General features: G+C 42.4%; 1 long non-coding RNA gene across 1 annotated transcript; it reads left to right on the top strand.

Moving 5' to 3' along the window:
- Window positions 1–3823: 3823 nt before the first annotated feature.
- Window positions 3824–12470, top strand: LOC147994863 (uncharacterized). Its single transcript, XR_015686006.1, has 2 exons — window positions 3824–10329; window positions 11558–12470. It is a non-coding gene; the product is annotated as an uncharacterized LOC147994863 (long non-coding RNA).
- Window positions 12471–12608: the final 138 nt, after the last annotated feature.

Genomic DNA, 12608 nt, shown 5'->3' with positions numbered 1-12608 from the left:
GTTATAGACTCCAAATGGGTTCTCGGAACCAAACCCAGGCCCTCTGCAGCGAGTGCATTTGACTGCTGAGCCGTTTCTCAAGCTCCCCAAGAGCCCAGCATAAACTATATGTTACAGTGCCACACATGATCACATAACAGAGTGTGGGAGTTGAGGAATTTGATGACAGCAGCACAAATGACCATACAATGACCAAAAACTCATTATGATTAAACATGTGATGAATCTAATGTATTTCCAGCAGTGCCCACTGTGTCATATCACATGACTTCACTGCAGTCTTGGTTCTGAAGACATGTGAAGCTAAGTCTTCCAAAAGCATCGCAGTTCAGACTCCAAAGGAGTGAATTGCAGAGCTCTTAGCATCTGAACAAAAGTTTCTGCTCTTACAAAACAAAATGGCTTAATTACAGAAAAAATGTTCTCATTATTATTGCTCAGCATATAAGTCTCAAACTAACTTATGGTCTGCATTGTGTTAGAAAATTAGATTTTAAAATATCTAACTTGAGTTTCATATTAAAAACACTGAATAAATCTTGGTCTTTATTCAATGATTTTTTTTTAATTCAGGGAGACATAGTAAAACTCCCTGGTTATCAGATGGGGTTACACTTGAACTCACAGAGATGTCTCTCTCTGTCTCTTTCTGTCTGTCTCTGTCTCTGTCTCTGTCTCTCTGTCTCTGTCTGTCTCTGTCTCTCTCTCTCTCTCTCTCTCTCTCTCTCTCTCTCTCTCTCTCTCTCTCTCTCTCTCTCTGTCTCCCCAGTGCTGCTACTAAAGGTATAAACCACCACCTGGACTTTCTCATCTCTTACAGAAAACAGGTGTTGGATGTCCTGGTAACTTCTTATAAATCTGAGCCCATATGCAAGATTTCAGACTTTATTTTTGTCATTAAATATAGGACTAGAAAAATGAGATAAAACAGTATGATAGATTAGAGCAATATGGAAGAACCAATCTAAGTTTTAAAAATATCACAATGTTTATTACTGTTTTTCTCTTTCCCTTTGTACTGAAATGACATTACTTTGCTCCAAGAACAACAAATCATTTGTCATCTACACTATATTTTCTTCCAAATAATATAGCTAGTGATATAGGATGGATTTATCGACAAAAAGACTTCCCAGGCCTAAAAATATGTGAGATAATATATTTAAGGTTAGTGATTAATAACAGTTACAGGAACAGCTGAAGTTTTAAAGTCTAAAAAAAAAAACAATCTTTAAGTTACTACAGGTTTGTTCATGTGGGTTATAAATATGGGGAAATATGCTATTCTGTTGCATGTGGTGATTTTAAAATGTCTTTGTTTTATTTTTAAAAAGTACACTGTTCATGGGTAGAGTTTAATAGGAAAATTATGCATGGATTGCAGCTTATATAAGAACTCATATAAGAACCATCAGTATTTCTATTTTAGAACAACAGAATTATGGAGTTTTGAGGTTAAAGGGGCCTTCAAAAAATTATAAGACCTGGGCCTTGTGATCTCCATATAATGTTTAATTTTAAAATATTTAAACTATGCATGAATCTTGTGAACCAGAAATTCCCTTTCAAAGAATTTGTAGGGTTACGTCTAAGGATCTGTGTATAAACACATCCCAGCCTTTCTACAGTAACATGAGATTGGCAAGAGCCAAGGATGCTAAGATTAGTGAGATACTGGGTGCCATAGCTAATGATTTCTACTCACTAAAGTCATGCATGTTGACACGGGAAAGCGTCACCATTTCTTGTTAAGTAAACAAATAAAAAGGCTGAGGAGGACATTCTCCTGAGGTCAAAACTGTGTGGCTTCGTGTATGTGTGGGGACTGATGTGGAAAAGGAACTCTCGAAGGATAACTAGTGCCTTGGTTGGTCTCCCAGTGGCCTCCCAGCTCCTCCACCAACCTGCTCGTTTTGGTCACTGCTGAGGAAACCAGTTGCACACGTGTAACCTGACAGCACCTTGCCTCAGCTGAAAGGGGCTGTGTCAGATCTGCAGGTTGCTGGAAGAACGCTTCAGGTGCCTCTGCAGAAGGGACATTCTTAGGCGTCTGTGACCCTTGACCAAGGACGGATGGGAGCAAGAGATGTGTCAATAAATGTTTCACAATCAGCCTTCAGAGACAGGCAACTCTGGCTGTAGCTCCCGGCAGTTTCTGTGGTGTAAACGAGTCCACTGTGGTCAATTCCCAGTATGAAACTGGTGCTACTGAATACAAAGTTGTCTGGAGAGGCATGCAGGACATGTGTCAAGCTTGTAAAGCAGCCTCCCAACAGCTAACAGACTACAGTTCTCTCTTCCACATCTGAGTACTGGGAAGCAGCATCCACACCCCGCCTCCCCCCAGGACACTGGGGCCTCATTCTCCTGAGTTGATAAGTTGATAAAACACCTTTGGATAAGTTGATAAGTTGATAAAACACCTCTGCCTTCTGTGCCTCCCCCAAGCTCTCTGATTTCCACAGCTTAGACAACCTGCACAGGAACCTTTGGCTCAGGCTTTTCTGGGAAACTAGAGGTTATGGGAGAGGGGAGTTAAAGGGAGGGGGGTTCTGAGTGATGTGTGCTTTTTACATTCATATCTTTTAGCGTTCCCATTTCCTGTACTATTACTGCTGTTCACTTGTGTCACTGAGTGGGAAATTCCTACCATCTTAAACAGGGAATGAGCAGGACAGGGTGCAGTGAATGTGTCCTGCAAACCACTTAAGAGGCCAAGTCAGGGCTGTCAATGGAACCCAAGTATTAAGAACCCGCCATGGCGACAAAATAAGACTCTTGTCTCTTACAAAACAAAACGATAGAAAATTGTGAGTCACTTCTAGATGTCAAAGCAGGCTCCACTGTGAGTTGGAAAGCATTTATGCAATGTAAAAAAAAAAAAATTCGAGCTGACCACAGGGCACACATTTGTTGTTCTCCACAGCCAGCTGGTTCTATCCTCCCATGCTGGGGATAAAAACTTGAAGGAAAAAGAAAGGATGGGGCCAGGGAAAACTTAATTTTCTGTTTTTAAATCTTTGGCTTTGTTTTGTCTTATAACCCACTAAAGAATAACGGCAAACACACTCTCAGATGAAAAGGCTGGGGCACACAGTTTAATGAGTGAAAAGGAATGTTGGCACCCTGTTTCTATTTAGAGATCATCATTCTGTATAATTGTGATTTGAAACTTGTCAGTTAACAAAGGGGCAATAACCTAATCATGACTTGAAGGAAATGTTTCATTCCAAGACAACTTTTACAGAGGAAAATGGCTTGCAGTTAGAATAGAAGTTAATTGGACAACAAAGTGCAAAAGAAAGGCACGAAAATCCATAGAGCTTAGAAACAGACCAGGAAAATACAATATGACAAATATTCATGTTTCAGATATTAAAAAGTACATATATACTAAATTCACTCTAACAGTAGACGAAATTCACATATCAAAAACTGTAAAAATCTTACTGAGAAGTATGTCTTAGAACAATGAAGAGATTGACACATGAAGGAATCTGTCATCCCTAGCCTAATTCCCTTGCTACCATGGGTAAGATCGCAGAGACCCTTTTAAAAGAGGCTTTCTCCCTGTCTATGTATACGCACATGTGAACACATGGATGGATACAGAGAACTACAGCTATAAATAGACAGATTTGCATGCACACACATTGTTGCTGAATGCAATGGGGACTTGTCTGTTTGAACACTTGGTCGCAGCTGGTGGTGCTGTTTGGGTTGTGAAACCTTTAAGAGGTGGAGCCTTGTTGGAGAAATGGGTCACTGGAGGAATGGGTCACTGGAGGACAGCCTTGAGATCTAGGAGTCAGGTTCCAGTTTCGGCTTTCTCCTCCTTCCTGGGTGCAAATGCAAAGTGACCAACTAGTTCCTGTTTCTGCTACCATGACAGGATGGACTGTAGCCGCTGGAACTCTAAGCCAAGATAAGTCCTCCCTTCTTTTTAAAAAACATTTATCTTTCTTTTATATGTATGAGCATTTTGCCTGGGAAACTAGAGGTTATGGGAGAGGGGAGTTAAAGGGAGGGGGGTTCCATGTTTGTGCAGTGCCCACAGTACGGCACAGATTAGAAGAGAGTGTTGGATCCCTTAGAACTAGTTACAGATGGTTGTGTGCTGTTATGTGGGTGCTGGGAACGGAATCCAGGTCCTCTGCAAGAGCAGCCAGTGCTCTCCACAGGTGAGCCATCTCTCCAGCCCCCAAAACCTTTCCTTCCTTAAGTTGCTGCATCAGGTTTTGTCATAGCAATGTGTAAAGTAGCTACCACACACACATATATATAGACATTTATGAAAATAGATTTAGATTCTGAGAAATATTGCACCTCAGACAATAATCATTAAACAAACAACATTGATGGTACTTATTCTAACTAAGATGACCTTGAAATTAGTAGGCAACATATATATATATGCATATATATATGTACATATATATATATATAAAATATTTGCTGTTGACTGAAAAATTACTGTACAGTAGATGTTAACTTCAAAGTCTTGGTGTTTCCTGAAGAGAACTCAAAAGTAGAGAGGCCAGATTAAGATGTCTACCTCTATTTCACAGTTTTTGTCCCCACTAAAGAAAAAATTGAAGTGAAGCCAAATTTAGATATTGGAAGGAAAGTTTATTTCAAAAGAAATCACACACACAGGGGCCAATGCTGGCTTCTCAAAAGAGTCCCACGTGTAGAATTGTAAATAACTTCTTATGGACAAACTTTAATGGCGGAGAGGTTATTCATGAGTTGAGTCTGTGAAAGGGCAGGCTATTTCAAGAATGGCTCAAGACGTTCCCATAATGGTGGCACTCCTCTTTTCGGTCCTTACACGAAATTTGGGAGTGTGACAAGGCCTTGGGTGCTTGACAGGACAGGTACAGTAATGTGGCCAAGGACATGGAGATGACATCATGGCTATGCCCTATCTGGCAGCGATATGGGTCGGTAGGTTTGGGGAGGACTTGCTGTAATGTTGACTATATCAGCCATTGGCCACTTGGCAGTTTGCTTAATGTTTCCAGATAAAAAGAGTAGACCTTGTCAGTGCCTTAAAAATGTGATCAAACTATATATCCTTCACAATGGATCTAATGATCATTTGAGAAAACTTCAAGGAACTCTCGATGCCTTGTGAAACCAACATTAGACAACTTTGTTGCAGTAAAAAATAAAAAAGGGCGGAACGGTCCCCACGTACCTTGACCGTCTTGTTCTTGCTAGTTCCAGCTCCCATGGGCCATTGGAACTAGCGTTAATTTATCTCAGCGGCTCCATGCTGCCTCCAAGCGCTCTCTGACCAGGCGGGTCGCTGCCACGCCAGTTTCATGCAGAGACCACCTATCTCGCAGCTTTCTTACTGTGGACTCTGTTCACATTTCCAGCATCCACCCCCTGGTCCCAGCAGCGGCTACCCTCTTGTCTCTCTCTGCCGCTGCTGTTTACGTCCCCAACATCTGCCCCCCAATAGTCACGGTATAAACTCCCAACAACCCGTTAAAATCAAGACTCAACAAATTGTAAGCCAACAGATTTATATGTTAAATTCTCAATCCACAATACATCCACACAATAAACTCACAACCAACTGATAAGGATATAAACCGCCCACCTAGATAAGATAAATTTGCCTACAGAAGTCTGCCCCAACTACCTTGGCAATTCAAGACCACCCGGATCTGGGTCATCTTTCTCTGTCTCCATCTTGATTCTCTGTCCTCCTCCTTCTCTCCCGACTTACAAAAGCTTTGTCCCCACCTTATTTTTTTACTGTCCAATCATGGCCTTGACCTAATTTGTGCCAGCCCTCACCTGCATACAGATATCAACCTGTACAACTGTGTGACACTTTACAGGGTCAGCCTTATTTTCATCAAAGAATCCACTTGTTTCTTCCGCTTATTCTTCCTGGCACGTCACAATTCTGTGTGTTTGGTAAAATAATTATTTCTATAGCAACCAGAATACCTCAAGAAAGACGTCTGAAACTTTAGGGGAAGGGTAAGCCACAGAAGCAGACAAACAATGAGAATTATCATATTTCTTATAAGAATAGAAATAATATTTAAATGAGAATGTATGTTGGGAGCTTTTTCAGAATAACCCCATTACTTAAAAAAAACTGTTATAGTTCATTTGTGGGGAAACCCAAGTTACTCCTTTGCAGTAGACCCTTGGGCCAAGGGTGACACACAGATCACCACAACTCTTCTGTGCTTGTGCCAGTTATAAGAATGGACTCTGTGATAGTGCATCAGAAGGAAATTTCCAAGTATATATTAATTATAATACACCGTGTAGTAAGCTACAAAGGTAGCTTTTACTTTTCAACATTCTACCTTTTGCTTAAAAAATTCATTTGAAGAATTGATAAATACAAAAATGGATTGATTAATCTTTGTCATACTCCCCTCTATAAAGCCTTTCTGGTTATGTAGGAAATCCAGAAGACTACAGGTAGAATTTGCTTATGGCATCTATATTTTGAAGCAAGCATTACATAATACCCAATGAACGGCAGCCTGAAGCGACCACTTCAGCTTGAGCAGCTTGCACTGACCACATTTCCCTGAGTCCTCTTGGCGGGCTACCCCTATGCCCTGAGTCTTTCAGCAGAGCAACGCACAGTCAGCCAACACGAAGAAAAAGAAAAATTCAGGAAACTTGTTTGAATGTTCTTTCACGGTAGTATGACTTACCTAGGGTAAAATGCACATATCTGAGGATGCTAAGATCTTTAACAAAGATCAAACACGACCGTGGTGTCAATACCCAAACCAAGATGGACCGGGAACCACATTTCCTCTGCCAGAAAAGCCTCCCTCGAGTTTTGTTCCTTCCTGCTGACCCTGACCACTGCAAACTACTGTTCAGATTGGCGTCATCTTAGTCTCATTCTACTTTTTGAATCATAAAACTGCAATTATATAACGTATATTACGTTGTATCTGTTTTGTACGATATATATTTTTGAGACTCACCCACATTAGTACTTCCTTCCTACTGTTGAATAACATTCCACTATGACCGCACAGATCACAGTAGTTTATTTCTGGAGGTGATTCATTTGCTGCCATTTATATAAGGTAAGCTGTAAATCCCCTAATTCAGACTGAAAGAAAAAGGCAAAACTCGAGCATTTTTTGTCAAAGTCATGAGTTTCATTGTCCTTCTATTTGTACCTGATTTGTTCCTCCACCTCTCTGCAAAGCGGAGCTTTTCTCCAGACTGCTCCAATAAAGCTGTGGGATTTCAGCTCACACCACCACGTATTCCAGGGCTCCTATGGGGCAAGCTCCGCAAGGCAGATAAACTGTGTCTTGGGCCGTCATCTTCCTTTTCGGTGCCTTTTTCCTTCTCATGGCCTCCTTGGGGACAGCAGTCCCGATTCCAGTCTCAGGTGACCTTGACCCCAGCTGGCTGGGGCAGACAGAACTGGTCCTAATAAGCTAGTTCTAGAAATTAGGTAATGGCAGGGTAAAGACTGTTCCCTGCCAGGGGAAATTTGCATTTTTCGAAGGTGGACTCTGGGGCAAAGAGCATGTAGAATTTAATCAATAAAGGTTGTCTCCATTATGTTGAAAGTCATGAGATTTAAAAGTAAAATTAGGGACTAAGAAATGGTTCCGCAGAACCAGAGAGACTTCATGGCATCACTGAAGTCGGTGGAACTGACACTGCCAGCAGGCCTCTTGCTGTCAAATAAAGGCAAGCAGGAGGCTGTGAAGCCATCCAGACCAGTACTCAGGCACCTCTTAAATGTTCTCGCCGATGCCTCAATGTGGCTAGGCACTGTCCTTCACAAGCAGGCATGGACTGGGCTTTGAAACATTAGCTTATGTTATTTTTCTTCAGTATGCCAAGTTACTCCCAGCGCTGCCCCTCCCCCATTGCTGCAGCTGGAATGAGGAAGAGAAGGGAGAAGACACATATATCCTCAAAGCAGGATTTCTCTGGCACAAATTGAAAGAAATAGAACAGAAACAATGAATCTGTCTTAGCCTGTTCATTCTGCAATACCGAGATAACACAAGCTAAGCTATTTATAAACAACAGATGTATTTGTTCCAGTACTGGGAGCCTGGGAAGTCAAAGATAAATGTGTCAGTATTTAGTGTCTGGGAAGGACCTTTTTGCTGTGTCACATAAGAAAATGGACAGAGGAAAGGAAAGGACCTAAGCTAGCTTCCTTCTACACATGCAAAGGCATCGATCCATTCATGAGTTCTGTGACTTCATTCCTCCTCTTCACAGAATTCACTGGTCAAACCACCACAGCAAAAGGGATTATGGGATTTCATTTCATATATGACTTTGGGGAGCTGTTTGGATCGCAGAAGAGTTTTGAAATACACTTGTGTTAACTAGCTTTCTGCTTCTGCAACAGACTCCGGAGACAATGAGCTGTATAAGGAATTCATTCCAGCCCTCAGTTTTGGAGGTCTTCCTTGATGAAGCACCTGTGGTCAGCTGAACTGCCTCTTTTGGAACACATAGTGGCAAGGAGTGGGCAGTAAAACTAAGCTGTCTGCTTTGTAACCTGGAACCAAAAGGCAGAAGGAGAAGGAGACTGGGGTCCCATAGTCCCCTGCAAGAGCATGCCTCTAGTGACAGAAAAATATCCCAGTAGACCTCACTCCCTAAGGTTTTCCTCACTGTGCTATAAATCGGGGTCCAGACCTTTAACACATGGACAATTGGGAGACACTATTGTGGAGAGCCAGATTATAGTGAGACCTTTGAAACAAGAGACAAGAGTCTGAGATAGGGGTCTCGAGTTTCAAAGCCTAGATTATCAAAAAGGACTACATGCATCAGACCTGCACTATGGCACACTGACATGGAGACCAGAGTGTTTCCAAAGGGATGTGGAGAAAGGGGGAGGTGGATAGCTGCTAATCACTGGTGAATGCCCCAGAGTAGCCACGTCTGTTCCTGACCAAGTTTGGTGAGGAAGGACCCTCTAATATGTTTGTGGATCCAAGACCAAATGAGAACCCACTCACTCTTTAATTGGTGTTGGCAAAAGTGGCAAAAGTCGTTACCCGAATCAGTTTGACAATGACTGAGCTGCAACAGTAGAGACTGCTGATCGCCCAGCCTGTCTAGGCAGAGAGAGCCTCGGGCAGCCACTGCCTATCACTCAGGAGAGTATCTGAAACTGCTTGGCTACATCTTCTGTCATGACAGGAAGAAGCCTGATGCCACAGTAGCCTCTATATTATTGACATACTGCCAGACAAGTTATGCCAGAGGTGCTGGGTCAAAGGGCCACTGAGATCAAATTAAGATAGTTAAATCACTTCGTTTAGTAAACGTGGGGTGCCAAGGAGTGGATGAAGTCCTGAGTGAGTGTGTTACTGACAAGGACCAGTGCCTCAGATCGTGGGATTCGCAAAGCCTTCCTCTGGGTAAGTCTCAGAGGCATAACAAAGCTTTCCCCTGTCCAGGTACAAATGTTTATGAACAAAACTAGCAACTGTGGCTTCTTCCTTCTGGGTGACTGCAATCTGAGATGGCTCACCTACAGAGACAGCCTACTGAGACTTGCAAAATCCCCTTCTCCTGCTATATACAATAAATACTCTGGCATTCTAGGTAGTCCCACCAACCTATGCAGAATGGAGGGATTAAAACACAGAAAGAGATGAGGAAAGAGGCAGCTTAGGCGATGCACTGAGCAAAAGGTCCGTCAAGGCAAAGGAACCAGACTACCTGAAACCTGAACTGTTTGATCGGAGTTTAAAAGTGCCCCATCTATTTCTTTACCAATGTGATGACTACAGGGCCAAAGATGAGTAAAGGGGTCTAAGATTCAGATGATGGCTGGGATCAAACCAGCTATTTGTGCTTAAAGGAAACCACCTGGCTAGAGTTGTGGCTCCCCAGTCAGTTGGATGAGCAGCTAGTTTTGGGTTTTATATTGCCTTAATTGAGGGCAGAATGAGTGTGACCAACAGGTGGACAGTTGCAGACATCACATGCCTTATGTGTCTGTAGTGTGCCTAAAGAGAGGTGCCTCTGCTTTGCCCTAAGAGTTAGATGTCTCTCAGGTCTTCATATCTCCATACCTATTTATACATAATAGGCTCTCTTTGCTTTATGTATGCTTAACATACCTGCAGGGCTGGAGAGACTGCTCAATAGGAAGAATGTTTGTTGTGCAAGCATGAAGACCTGAGCTCAAGTCCCCAGCACCTAGCACACCTCTTACTCCAGTACTGGGGTAGGGGGAGCAAAGACAGAGACAGGAGGATTGCTGAGACTTGCTGTCAACCCATCAATAAGAGATCCTGTCTTAAGAAAACAAGGCAAAAGGCAGCAGCATAGGTAAGCATCTAATACCTTCCTCTGGCCTTTGAAAGCATGAGTGTGCAGACATATGTGCCTTCACACACGTGCACACAGACAGACACACGTTTTCTCTCTCTCTCTGTCTCTCTCTCTCTTCTCTCTCTCTCTCTCTCTCACACACACAGACACACAGACACACAGAGAGCGATGGAGAACATGCACAGATGTTATTAGTTTCCTTATCTCTAATTAATATATCTTCTACGAATGTTAACATACCATCCATGTTTTCTACAACAGAATTTACTTTTCTCGGCTGTTAAAGTAAATACAAATTCACTCAGCAGTATCCTCCCCTGCCCAAGACATACATGCTATGAGGTCACAAGTAATTCTAACAGGGTGGCCAGCAAATCAGAAGCCTGCTGAAAGATCAGTGACAGAGAGTGAAATAAGAACTCAGAGAACTCAGCAGATGACAGAGAAGAACTGAAATCCAGAGACCCTGGGGAGCCTGTAAACCCTAGATATATGTAGATAAATCCCTGAGGGAGTTCCCTGAACTGCTTTTGCTGAGCTCACCTTGAACTGATTGTATGTATACAGCAGGGGGAGGATCAGTGTCAAGGCCACGCACAGACCACAGATCATTTCTCGACCCCAGAGATACAAAACGGTTCTGGTATTCAGGACATCCTGTAGGGATGCTGATAACAACAGCTATAAATGGGGCTATGGAAGAGCTGTCTTTCCATCCCTAAGCTTCATCATTAACATTTTATCACTTGCTAACACGTAATCAATTCCTTCACTACATTCGATTCATCTTTTAGTTGTTTGCTATTTAGTTTGATTCAACTATTTTTAATTTATTATTTGGTCATTTCATACATTCATGCTATGCTTTAGATCATATTTACCCCTACTTTCCCCTACAACGTCACTTACACACACACACACACACACACACACACACACACACACACACACACACAAACACACACATTCTCTTCTCTTCCAACCTCATACTGCTTTGTATTTTTTAAACCTACTAAGTCCAATTAGGGTAGCCCTATGCACATGAGTACCATGACCCTCCATTGTACATAAGCAACCTACCATGGGCCACACTCCTGGAGAAAACTGACTCTCCCTCCCCGAGAAGCCATTGTGCATTTGTTTTGGGTTTATTTTGTTCAGACAGGAATGCTACTACCCAATCACATGCTTTACTTAATCTTTTTTATGTTCATTTTTCTTCAAGATGATTAACTGGTGGAGAAGGACTCACTGGACAGGGTGAAGTCAGCCCTGGCGGTGAAAAACAAACCCTGGCATCATTTTCTAGATGAGACTGCAACTCAGGGAGAAACATGTGGACACTGGCCTTTTCTCCCAGTATGAAGGTAGTCATTGGTTCTAAAGCACAGGGATAGAATGTAATGTGTGCACTAAAAGGTTCACGATAGCTATTATGTAGAAAATTAGTTGTAAGGGGATGAGGTCACCAGGAAGAGATTGTACTGCACTAATCTCCATGGCAACAGTAGCTGCTTGACCCAAGATGGAGGTGATGGAGCAGGTGGGAAGTATTTGTTTTCTGAGGTTCCCTGGTGAGAAAGCTGGAAGATGGCTGATGTAACTGGAGTATGAAGGGAGGAGAAGAACAAAAGGAGATTGTGTATCCTCTGACCTTGGCTTCTGAAAGAAAGGTATTTCCCTTTATTGAACTGGGGTAGTCTGCAAAGGAGTAAAGGTTTACCAGGATATATAAGTCAATGGTAGAGCACTGGCCTACCATGCATGAGGTCCTAGGATCAACCTCCAATACCACAAAATAAAAATAATTCTTTTGCAGGAGTGTTATGGAACATGCCACATTTAAAGTGACTAATTGCGTAAGTAGCAATCTGGAAATGTAGGAGACTTGGAAGAGCTGTCAATTGACTCTGCTAGGTGATGCCAGTACATAGTTGGCAAATAAAGCCTTGGGGTATTTAGGAAGCAGTAGTTAGGGGAGACAGAGAGAAGTACTTCACACCAGGATGCTATGGCAGGGGATGTTTACAGGTGGAACCAAACATAGAAGATTTAAACAGGAGCAATCACAAAATCCTAGAAACCAAGACCTTGGGCCAAAATCTGAGTTAATGAATAAATAAAATGTTCAGCTGAGTTTGACAGGTTATGTAAGATGTGCACCAAGAATGAACCTTTAAATCTAATCTGAAGCATTTGTCTCCCCCCTATCATTCCTCTTCCTCTTCCCCTTCTTCTCTTCCTCTCTTCCTCCCTCACTTTCTTCCTCCCTTCCT

This window comes from Rattus norvegicus, chromosome 4 (genome assembly GCF_021556685.1).
Source record: "Rattus norvegicus strain SHRSP/BbbUtx chromosome 4, alternate assembly SHRSP_T2T, whole genome shotgun sequence".
NCBI classification, from domain to species: Eukaryota; Metazoa; Chordata; class Mammalia; order Rodentia; family Muridae; genus Rattus; species Rattus norvegicus.
The sequence above is the reverse complement of the archived record's forward strand: the minus strand, read 5'-3'. Positions and strand labels throughout refer to the sequence as shown.